Below are 13,039 nucleotides of genomic sequence, written 5' to 3'. Positions count from 1 at the left end.
TCAATGAGGAGCTGGTACAGGGCAAACCCGTAATAGTACACACCATGAGGGAACACACTGGGGTCAGTCAGGAGTAGGTACATGTCAAACCCGTAACAGTACCCACCATGAGGGCAAACACTGGGGTCAGCTAGGAGCTGGTACAAGGCCAACCCGTAACAGTACCCGCCATGAGGGCAAACACTGAGGTCAGCTAGGATCTGGTACAGGGCCAACCCGTAACATTACCTGCCATGAGGGCAAACACTAGGGTCAGCTAGGAGCTGGTACAGGGCAAAACTAACAGTACCCACCATAAGGGTGCACATTGGTGCCAGCCTGGAGCTGGTACAGCGCAAACCCGTAATAGTACACACCATGAGGGAACACACTGGGGTCAGCCAGGAGCTGGTACAAGGCAAATCCGTTACAGTACCCGCCATGAGGGCAAACACTGAGGTCAGCTAGGATCTGGTACAGGGCCAACCCGTAACATTACCTGCCATGAGGGCAAACACTAGGGTCAGCTAGGAGCTGGTACAGGGCAAAACTAACAGTACCCACCATAAGGGTGCACATTGGTGCCAGCCTGGAGCTGGTACAGCACAAACCTGTAATAGTACCCAGGGGCAGACAATGGGGACAGCCAGGAGCTAGTACAGTGCAAATCCATAACAGTAGCCACCATGAGGGCCCACACTGGGGTCAGCCTGGAGCTGGTACAGGGCAAACCCATAACAGTAACGACTATGACGGAAAACACTGGGGTCAGCCAGGAGCTGGTATAGGTCAAACCCGTAACAGTACTGACCATGGGGGCACACACTGGAGTCAGCCAGGAGCTGGTACAGGGCAAACCCATAACAGTACCTGCCAGAGGGACACACACTGGGGTCGGCCAGGAGCTGGTACAGGGCAAACCCGTAACAGTACCCTCCATCAGGGCAAACACTGGGGTCAGCCAGGAGCTGGTACAGGGCAAACCCGTAAATGTACCGACCATGGGGGCACACACTAGGGTCAGCCTGGAGCTGGTACCGGGCAAACCCGTAACAGTACCGACCATGGGGACACACACCGGGGTCTGCCTGGAGCTGGTACAGGGCAAACCCGTAACAGTACTTGCATTGGGGACAAACACTGAAGTCAACGAGGAGCTGGTACAGGGCAAACCCGTAACAATACCCACTATGAGGGCAAACACTGGGGTAAGCGAGGAGCTGGTACAAGGCCAACCCGTAACAGTACCTGCCATGGGGGCACATACTGGAGTGAGCCTGGAGCTGGTACAGGGCAAACCTGTAATAGTACCGACCATGGTGGCACACACTAGGGTCAGCCTGGAGCTGGTACAGGGCAAACCCGTAACAGTACCCGCACTGGGGGTGCACACTAGGGTCAGCCAGGAGCTGGTACATGGAAAACCCGTAACAGTACCAACCATGGGGGCACACACCGGGGTCAGCCTGGAGCTGGTACAGGGCAAAACCGTAACAGTACCTGCCTTGGAGCACACACTGAAGTCAACGAGGAGCTGTTACAGGGCAAACCCGTAACAGTACACACCATGAGGGCACACACTGGGGTCAGTCAGGAGCTGGAACAGGGCAAACCCGTAACAGTATCTGCCATGGGGGCACACACTGAGGTCAATGAGGAGCTGGTACAGGGCAAACCCGTAACAGTACACACCATGAGGGCACACACTGGGGTCAGTCAGGAGTAGGTACATGTCAAACCTGTTACAGTACCCACCATGCGGGCACATACTGGGGTGAGCTTGGAGCTGTTACAGGGCAAACCCGTATCAGTACCTGCCATGGGGGCACACACTGAGGTCAATGAGGAGCTTGAACAGAGCAAACCCGTAACAGTACACACCATGAGGGCACACACTGGGGTCAGTCAGGAGTATTTACATGTCAAACCCGTTACAGTACCCACCATGCAGGCAAACATTGGGGTCAGCTAGGAGCTGGTACAGGGCAAACCCGTAACAGTACCCACCATGAGGGCAAACACTGGGGTCAGCCAGGAGCTGGTACAGGGCAAACCCGTAAAAGTACCGACCATGGGGCACACACTAGGGTCAGCCTGGAGCTGGTACAGGGCAAACCCGTAACAGTACCCGCACTGGGGGTGCACACTGGGGTCAGCCAGGAGCTGGTACAGGGCAAACCCGTAACAGTACCGACCATGGGGGCACACACCGGGGTCTGCCTGGAGCTGGTACAGGGCAAACCCGTAACAGTACTTGCCATGGGGACACACACTGAAGTCAACGAGGAGCTGGTACAGGGCAAACCTGTTACAATACCCACCATGAGGGCAAACACTGGGGTCAGCTAGGAGCTGTTACAAGGCCAACCCGTAACAGTACGTGCCATGGGGGCACATACTGGAGTGAGCCTGGAGCTGGTACAGGGCAAACCCGTAACAGTACACCCCATGAGGGCACACACTGGGGTCAGTCAGGAGTAGGTACATGTCAAACCCGTTACAGTACCCACCATGCGGGCAAACATTGGGGTCAGCTAGGAACTGGCAGAGGGCAAACCCGTAACAGTACCCACAATGGGGGCAAACGGTGGGTTCAGCCTATAGCTGGTACAGGGCAAACCCATAACAGTACCCGCCATGGGGGCACACACTGGGGTCAGCCAGGAGCTGGTACAAGGCAAACCCGTTACAGTACCTGCCATGAGGGCAAACACTGGGGTCAGCTAGGAGCTGTTACAGGGCAAAACTAACAATACCCACCATGAGGGCGCACACTGGTGCCATCCTGGAGCTGGTACAGCACAAACCTGTAATAGTACCCAGGGGCAGACAATGGGGACACCCAGGAGCTAGTACCGTGCAAACCCATAACAGTACCCACCATGAGGGAACACACTGGGGCTGGCCTGGAGTTGGTACAGGGCAAACCTGTAACAGTACCCAGGGGCAAACAATGGGGACAGCCAGGAGCTAGTACAGTGCAAACCCGTAACAGTACCCACCATGAGGGCCTACACTGGGGTCAGCCTGGAGCTGGTACAGGGCAGACCCGTAACAGTACTGACCATGGGGGCACACACTGGAGTCAGCCAGGAGCTGGTACAGGGCAAACCCGTAACAGTACCGACCATGGGGGCACACACTGGGGTCAGCATGGAGCTGGTACAGGGCAAACCCGTAACAGTACCTGCCATGGGGACACACACTGAAGTCAACGAGTAGCTGGTAGAGGGCAAACCCGTAACAATACCCACCATGAGGGCAAACACTGGGGTCAGCTAGGAGCTGGTACAAGGCCAACCCGTAACAGTACCTGCCATGGGGGCACATACTGGAGTGAGCCTCGAGCTGGTACAGGGCAAACCTGTAACAGTACACCCCATGAGGGCACACACTGGGGTCAGTCAGGAGTAGGTACATGTCAAACCCGTTACAGTACCCACCATGCGGGCAAACATTGGGGTCAGCTAGGAACTGGTACAGGGCAAACCCGTAACAGTACCCACCATGGGGGCAAACAGTGGGTTCAGCCTGGAGCTGGTACAGGGCAAACCCATAACAGTACCCGCCATGAGAGCAAACACTGGGGTCAGCTAGGAGCTGGTACAGGGCCAACCGTAACATTACCTGCCATGAGTGCAAACACTAGGGTCAGCTAGGAGCTGGTACATGGCAAAACTAACAGTACCCACCATGAAGGCGCACACTGGTGCCAACCTGGAGCTGGTACAGCACAAACCTGTAATAGTACCCAGGGGCATCCAATGGGGACACCCAGGAGCTAGTGCCGTGCAAACCCATAACAGTACCCACCATGAGGGCACACACTGAGGCTAGCCTGGACTTGGTACAGGGCAATCCTGTAACAGTACCCAGGGGCACACAATGGGGACAGCCAGGAGCTAGTACAGTGCAAACCCGTAACAGTACCCACCATGAGAGCAAACACTGTGGTTAGCCAGGAGCTGGTACAGGTCAAACCCGTAACAGTACACACCATGAGGGCACACACTGTGGTCAGTCAGGAGCTGGTACAGGGCAAACCCGTAACAGTACCCACCATGAGGGCAAACACTGGGGTCAGCTAGGAGCTGGTACAAGGCCAACCCGTAACAGTACCTGCCATGGGGGCACATGCTGGGGTGAGCCTGGAGCTGGTACAGGGCAAACCCGTAACAGTACACACCATGAGGGTACACACTGGGGTCAGTCAGGAGTAGGTACATGTCAAACCCGTTACAGTACCCTCCATGCGGGCACATACTGGGGTGAGCTTGGAGCTGTTACAGGGCAAACCCGTAACAGTACCTGCCATGGGGGCACACACTGAGGTCAATGAGGAGCTGGTACAGGGCAAACCTGTAACAGTACACACCATGCAGGCAAACATTGGGGTCAGCTAGGAGCTGGTACAGGGCAAACCCGTAACAGTACCCACCATGAGGGCAAACACTGGGGTCAGCTAGGAGCTGGTACAGGGCAAACCCGTAACAGTACCGATCATGGGGCACACACTAGGGTCAGCCTGGAGCTGGTACAGGGCAAATCCGTAACAGTACCCGCACTGGGGGTGCACATGGGTCAGCCAGGAGCTGGTACAGGGCAAACCCGTAACAGTACCGACCATGGGGGCACACACTGGGGTCAGCATGGAGCTGGTACAGGGCAAACCCGTAACAGTACCTGCCTTGGGGACACACACTGAAGTCAACGAGTAGCTGGTAGAGGGCAAACCCGTAACAATACCCACCATGAGGGCAAACACTGGGGTCAGCTAGGAGCTGGTACAAGGCCAACCCGTAACAGTACCTGCCATGGGGGCACATACTGGAGTGAGCCTCGAGCTGGTACAGGGCAAACCTGTAACAGTACACCCCATGAGGGCACACACTGGGGTCAGTCAGGAGTAGGTACATGTCAAACCCGTTACAGTACCCACCATGCGGGCAAACATTGGGGTCAGCTAGGAACTGGTACAGTAACAGTACCCACCATGGGGGCAAACAGTGGGTTCAGCCTGGAGCTGGTACAGGGCAAACCCATAACAGTACCCGCCATGGGGGCACACACTGGGGTCAGCCAGGAGCTGGCACAAGGCAAACCCGTTACAGTACCTGCCATGAGAGCAAACACTGGGGTCAGCTAGGAGCTGGTACAGGGCCAACCGTAACATTACCTGCCATGAGTGCAAACACTAGGGTCAGCTAGGAGCTGGTACATGGCAAAACTAACAGTACCCACCATGAAGGCGCACACTGGTGCCAACCTGGAGCTGGTACAGCACAAACCTGTAATAGTACCCAGGGGCAGCCAATGGGGACACCCAGGAGCTAGTACAGTTCAAACCCGTAACAGTACCCACCATGAGAGCAAACACTGGGGTCAGCCTGGAGCTGGTACAGGGCAAACCCGTAACAGTACTGACCATGGGGACACACACCGGGGTCAGCCTAGAGCTGGTACAGGGAAAACCCATAACTGTACCTGCCAGGGGGGCACACACTGGGGTTAGCCAGGAGCTGGTACAGGGCAAACCCGTAACAGTACCTGCACTGGGGGTGCACACTGGGGTCAGCCAGGAGCTGGTACAGGGCAAACCCGTAACAGTACCCGCCATGAGGGCACACACCTGGGTCAGCCTGGAGCTGGTAGAGGGCAAACCCGTAACAGTACCCTCACTGGGGGTGCACACTTGGGTCAGCCAGGAGCTGAAAAAAGGGCAAACCCATAACAGTACACACCATGAGGGCACACACTGGGGTCAGTCAGGAGCTGGTACAGGGCAAACCGTAACAGTACCCACCATGAGGGCAAACACTGGGGTCAGCTAGGAGCTGGTATAAGGCCAACCCGTAACAGTACCTGCCATGGGGGCACATACTGGGGTGAGCCTGGAGCTGGTACAGGGCAAACCCGTAACAGAACCTGCCATGGGGGCACACACTAAGGTCAATGAGGAGCTCGTACAGGGCAAACCCGTAACCGTACACACCATGGGGGCACACACTGGAGTCAGTCTGGAGCTGGTACATGTCAAACCCGTTACAGTACCCACCATGAGGGAAAACACTGGGGTCAGCCAGGAGCTGGTACAGGGCAAACCTCTAACAGTACCGACCATGGGGGCACACACTAGGTCAGCCTGGAGCTGGTACAGGGCAAACCCGTAACAGTACCCGCACTGGGGGTGCACACTGGGGTCAGCCAGGAGCTGGTACAGGGCAAACCCGTAACAGTACCGACCATGGGGGCACACACGAGGTGAGCCTGGAGCTGGTACAGGGCAAACCCGTAACAGTACCTGCCATGGGGGCACATACTGGGGTGAGCCTGGAGCTGGTACAGGGCAAACTCGTAACAGTACTTGCCATGGGGGCACACACTGAGGTCAATGAGGAGCTGGTACAGGGCAAACCCGTAACAGTACCCACCATCAGGGAAAACACTGGGGTCAGCCAGGAGCTGGTACAGGCCAAACCCGTAACAGTACCCGCCATGAGGGCACACACTGGGGTCAACCAGGAGTTGGTACAGGGCAAACCTGTAACAGTACCCACCATGGGGGCACACACTGGGGTGAGCCCGGAGCTGGTACAGGGCAAACCTGTAACAGTACCCACCACGAGGGCACACACTTGGGTCAGCCAGGAACTGGTAGAGGGCAAACCCATAACAGTACCGACCATAAGGGCACACACTGGGGTCAGCCAAGAGCTGGTACAAGGCAACCCCGTAGCATTACCCACCATGGGGGCACACACTGGTGTCAGCCAGGAGTTGGTACAGGGCAAACCTGTAACAGTACCCACCATGGGGGCACACACTGGGGTGAGCCCGGAGCTGGTACAGGGCAAACCTGTAACAGTACCCACCACAAGGGCACACACTGGGGTCAGCCAGGAGCTGGTACAGGGCAAACCCGTAACAGTACCCAGGGGCACACAATCGGGTCAGCCTGTAGTTAGTACAGGGCAAACCCGTAACAGTACCGACCATGGGGGCACATACTAGGATCAGCCTGGAGCTGGCACAGGGCAAACTCGTAACAGTACCCACACTGGGGGTGCACACTGGAGTCAGCCAGGAGCTGGTACAGGGCAAACCTCTAACAGTATCGACCATGGGGGCACATACCAGGGCAGCCTGGAGCTGGTACAGGGCAAACCCGTAACAGTACCTGCCATTTATTTATTTATTTATTTACATTTATATAGCGCACAAGCAGCCCAGGGGCATTGAGGCGCTGTTACTTACAATGACTTAGTTACATGGTACAGGTAAGATAGCGGTTGTTGACACATTGTAAATGTTGCAGGATGACATACTGTTGTTACAGATATTGCTTTTGATCATATGATACAGTATACATGGGGTAATCGTGCTAGTATGTCTAGCCTTAAGTGAACAGGGTAGTCTTCAGCGTTTTGCGGAAGGTGGTGAGGGAGGCCTCTCCACGGATAGTGTGTGGTAGGGCATTCCAGTGCGAGGGTGCAAGGTAAGGGAAGCTGGATCCGCCCGCTTTTACTTTTTTTATTAGAGGCACTGAGAGCATGTTGGTGTAGGGTGATCTGGTTGGCCTGGTGGAGGAGACAGGGTGTATCCTTTGTGAGAGGTATGCAGGTGCAGTGAGATGGATGCACTTGTGGGTCAATGTCAGGACTTTGAATAATATCCTTTTTTTTATTGGGAGCCAGTGGGCTAGTTTTCTGGCCTCAGAGATGTGTTATCTTTTTGCAATACCTTGGGCTGCCCGGAGCGCGTTGTTCTGTATTACTTGTAGTCTCTCTAGGTTTTTTTAGAGGTTCCTAGAAAGAGTATGTTACAGTAGTCTAGCCTAGAGCCGGTGATGGCTCTGGCTATGTTAGTGCAGTTCTCTTCGGAGAGAAAGGGTCTGACAGCATTGATAAGTTTGGCATGATAAGCCGCTGCAGAGGCAATTGCATTGATTTGTCTGTCCATGGAGAGGCTAGAATCCAGATAAACTCCCAGGGTTTTGACAGATTCGGAGACTGGAATTTTAATGGAATCAATGGTGAAGTGACTGAATTGGGCATCTAGATTCTTTAGGGTGTCGGGAGAGCCTACCAGGAGGAGTTCCGTCTTGTCAGAGTTGAGGCATAGACCGTTGTCTGCCATCCAGGCTTGGATGGTATTGTAAAGGTTGTTGAGGGCCAGGGAGTCAGTGTTGTAGTTACCTCTGAGAGTGATGAGGATTTGTGTGTCGTCGGCGTAGTTGGTGTATGAGATGCCCATGGCGTCGAGGATGAGGAAGAGGGGGCGTGTAAAAATGTTGTATAGCGTGGGGGAGAGGCAGGAGCCTTGGGGCACCCCACAGAGTATAATGGTTGGTGATGCGGCGGCTAAGTCGGAGAATACTTGCATGGTTCTGTCTTGTAGGAAGGAGGTGATCCATGCTGTAGCCTCTGGGGAGAATTTGGCCGTGGTGGTGAGGTGGTGGCATAGGACGCCATGATCCACAAGGTCGAAGGCCGCTGAGAAGTCTAGGATTAGGAGGAGTGCAGGTTTGCCCAAGTCTCTCGCATCGTCCATCTGGTTTTTCAAGTCAAGTAGGGCGGTTTCCGTTCCGTGTCTGGGGCGGAAGCCAGATTGGCGGAGACCAAGGAGTTTGTTCTCTTCAAGGAAGTGTTGAACCTGCAGGTAGGCTGCTTTGTCCAATATTTTGAGGAGGAATGGGACAGTGGTGATGGGTCTGTAGTTATTGGGGGAGGTGGGATCGAGCGTTGGCTTCTTTAGAAGAGGGCGGTCCCAGGCTTCCTTGAGGGAGGCAGGGACTATCCCTGTGGTAAAGGAGGCATTTACAAAGGCTGTTAGGAAGGGAGCTAGCGGTTCTGCGCAGTCTTTGATAATGGAGGCTGGGCAAGTATCACCTTTGCAGTTAGAGGGTTTAATGTTCCTCATTATGTTGATGACATCTTTTTCCTGAATGGGTTTGAAGGAGAAGGGTACGGGGGGATCAGGTGCGGGCGGTGGGACTGGGATGTGCTTGTTCGGTAGGGCTTGTTTAGTGGGTAGTATTTTGTTTTTGAGGAGGCTAATTTTGGATTGCATGGCCTTCTGTATTTCGTCACACCAGTCCTTGTCTTTGGTGAAATTCTGGGGGGCGGGAGTGGGTGTTTCGAGTTCTCTGAAAATGGCGAATATTTCTTTAGTACTGGATTGGGCTTCCGAGATTCTGGATTCAAAGGATTTGGCTTTGGCTTGGGTGATTGCCTTTTTGTATTTGGTGGAAAGGGCTTTGAAGATCATCTTATCTTTTTCGGAGTGGGACCTTTGCCACTGTGTGAATGTGGCTTTTTTCTCGTTGCGGAGTGAGAGGAGGTCCGGCGTGAACCAAGAATTGGAATGTGCAGTGGGTTTGGATTTTCGAGGTTTGAGTGGGGCAATGGTGTTGATGGCTGCTTTCATGGCAGTATCATAGGTTGATGCGAGTGTTTCAGGGTCTGAAGAGAAAGGTGGTCTGAAGGCTGGGCCTTGGAGGAAGGGCAGTAATCTCTCCTTAGTGAGTTGGCGGGAGCTTCTGGCGAGGCAGGGAGGGAGTGGTTGGGGTAAAGGGGTAGCTGGGGAACTAGCGGTGGGGATGCTGAAGGTGATAGTGTGGTGATCAGACCATGGGGTAGGAGTGTTTCCAGTGATGATGAGTGGACAGTTGTGCTGTGCTATCCAGTCCCGCGTTCTGCCTTGGGTGTGAGTTGGGCTAAGTGTGGTGTTCTTGTACCCTAGCGCCTTGAGGGCAGAGTCGAGGGATTTTGCTGCTACGTCCTTACTATCCCGGAGCCCTAGGTTGACATCCCCCAGGAGAATGGCTTTAGACTGCTTTTTGAGGTTGTCCGAGAGGAGGTGGATGAGAGAGGCTTGAAAGTCTCCTGTTGGGCCTGGTGGGCGGTATACAGTGTGCACAGTAATTGTGCAGTGGGGGGAGAGGGTTATTTTGACTTGGAGATAGTCGCTGTTGTTGTTCAGGGATTTCTCTACCTTTCTGACAGAGAGGTAGTCTCTGGCGATAATTGCCACACCTCCACCTTTGGAGAGGCGATCTTGTCTAGTAATGGAATAGCCAGGAGGTAGGGCGAGTGAGAGCGCCGGGCCAGAGGCCTCATGTAGCCAAGTTTCTGAGATCATAAGTAGATCTAAGTCTTGGGAGGTTAGGAGGTCGTGGATGTCTAGGGCATGGGCATTGATGGATCTAGCGTTAATCATGGCGCATTTGAGGTGGGGTTCAGTAGTGGCTGTGGGGGAGCTCGTGATGAGAGGTGGTGGTATGGAGGGGCTAGGTGCATCGGACTTGTTGTGGGCGGTGCCCATCACAGGTTTTACACTGAGCGGTTCTTTTTCAGGGGTGGTGGACACAAGTGGCATAGCATCTGGCACAATAGAATTCACAGTGGTGGTAGAAGATTTGCATAACACAGATTTTACACTGGGGGGCTCATTTTCATGGGTGGTGGACACAAGTGGCATAGCATCTGGCACAATAGAATTCACAGTGGTGGTAGAAGATTTGCATAACACAGATTTTACACTGGGGGCTCATTTTCATGGGTAGTGGACACAGGTGGCATAGCATTTGGCACAATAGAATTCAAAATGGTGGTAGAAGATTTGCACAACACAGATTTTACACTGGGGGGCTCATTTTCATGGGTAGTGGACACAGGTGGCATAGCATTTGGCACAATAGAATTCAAAATGGTGGTAGAAGATTTGCACAACACAGATTTTACACTGGGGGGCTCATTTTCATGGGTGGTGGACACAGGTGGCATAGCATTTGGCACAATAGAATTCAAAATGGTGGTAGAAGATTTGCACAACACAGATTTTACACTGGGGGGCTCATTTTCATGGGTAGTGGACACAGGTGGCATAGCATTTGGCACAATAGAATTCAAAATGGTGGTAGAAGATTTGCACAACACAGATTTTACACTGGGGGGCACATTTTCATGGGTGATGGACACAGGTGGCATAGCATTTGGCACAATAGAATTCAAATGGTGGTAGAAGATTTGCATAACACAGATTTTACACTGGGGGTGGTGGTGGGCGCAGGATTAATTGTATTTGTAATGTGGTCATGACAGTTGTGATGCGGGTAAAGTACTTTGTTGGTTGCTGTAATTGTAATATCGTTGGAGGATACAGCCTTCAAGGTTGTGCGCTGGAGTCTGGCCTTATCAGCACATATAGGGGTTTTTGCAGTATGCAAGCATAGCCGTGTATTACGGGTGTTCGTGGGGGTGGGGTGCAAGGTGCGGGCTGCTTCCTGAGTACGGGTGCGCAACCTGAGAAGTCTTAAGGCGAGACATGGTTCAGAGAGAAGCTTGCTAGAGCAGTGCTTCTTACCTTGTAGGTGCTGCAAGGGCATTGGGCAGACGGCAGACGAGCAGCGAAGAGCTGCAAAGAGCACTGGAGGCCTTTCGTTACAGCCTTCCCTGCTCGGCTTCGCCTCTCGGCCCTCTCCCCCTCCATTTAAAGCAGGAGGGGAGGGGCGGGCGGGGTGAGGCAGCGAATCGGGACACGGGCCCGCGGCGGTGATTTCTAAAGCACATTTTGTTGATTGTGCTGCCTTGGAGACGGGGGCCATCTTGTCTGGGGCTTCGGTGCACGCGGCCTGCAGCGTGGGTGAAAGGGAACACGCGACCGCTCCGAAGTGAATCAAAGCAGCTGATCGGGCACACAGCTGGTCGGGGATGCTTTGTGCTCGCAGCTGAGCTGCAAAGAGCACCGGAGGCCTTTCCTTACAGCCTTCCCTGCTCGGCTTCGCCTCTCGGCCCTCTCCCCCTCCATTTAAAGCAGGAGGGGAGGGGCGGGCGGGGTGAGGCAGCGAATCGGGACACGGGCCCGCGGCGGTGATTTCTAAAGCACATTTTGTTGATTGTGCTGCCATGGAGATGGGGGCTATCTTGTCTGGGGCTTCGGTGCACGCGGCCTGCAGCGTGGGTGAAAGGGAACACGCGGCCGCTCCGAAGTGAATCAAAGCAGCTGATCGGGCACACAGCTGGTCGGGGATGCTTTGTGCTCGCAGCGGAGCTGCCAAGAGCACCGGAGGCCTTTCCTTACGGCCTTCCCTGCTCGGCTTCCCTGCCATGGAGGCACACACTGAAGTAAAAGAGGATCTGGTACAGGGCAAACCTGTAACAGTACACACCATGGGGGCACACACTGGGGTCAGCCAGGAGCTGGTAGAGGGCAAACCCGTAACAGTACCCAGGGGCACACAATGGGGTCAGCCTGGAGCTAGGACAGTGCAAACCCGTAACAGTACCCACCATGGGGGCACACACTGGGGTCAGCCAGAAGCTGGTACAGGGCAAACCCCTAACAGTACCCACCATGAGGGCAAACACTGGGGTCAGCTAGGAGCTGGTACAAGGCTAACCCGTAACAGTACCTGACATGGGTGCACATACTGGGGTGAGCCTGTAGCTGGTACAGGGCAAACCCGTAACAGTACCTGCCATGGAGGCACACACTGAGGTCAATGAGGAGCTGGTACAGGGCAAACCCGTAACAGTACACACCATGGGGGCACACACTGGGGTCAGCCTGGAGCTAGGACAGTGCAAACCCGTAAAAGTACCCACCATGGGGGCACATACTCGGGTCAGCTAGGAGCTGGTACAAGGTTAACCCGTAACAGTACCGGACATGGGGGCACATACTGGGGTGAGCCTGGAGCTGGTACAGGGCAAACCCGTAACAGTACCTGCCATGGGTTCACACACTGGGGTCAGCCTGGAGCTGGTACAGGGCAAACCTGTAACAGTACCCAGGGACACACAGTGGGGTCAGCCTGGAGCTAGGACAGTGCAAACCCGTAACAGTACCCACCATGGGGGCACACACTGGGGTCAGCTCAATGGTGTTGCAGCTCCACTGAAAAGAGCAAGCAATCATTGTGGCATCTTTTGTCTTTATGTCGTGCGGGCCACAAACTGAGGGCACCAGTGGTAGGCATGGGCCAATCAAACCATCCTGAGGACCCTGGGGAGTTCCGAGCTAGACGCGAAGATAATTCACTGGAGGCGGGGAACCTGTT

The sequence above is a fragment of the Ambystoma mexicanum genome, chromosome 14, assembly GCF_040938575.1.
Source record: "Ambystoma mexicanum isolate Mex_15411 chromosome 14, UKY_AmexF1_1, whole genome shotgun sequence".
Taxonomy (NCBI): domain Eukaryota; kingdom Metazoa; phylum Chordata; class Amphibia; order Caudata; family Ambystomatidae; genus Ambystoma; species Ambystoma mexicanum.
This window is presented reverse-complemented; position numbering follows the sequence as displayed.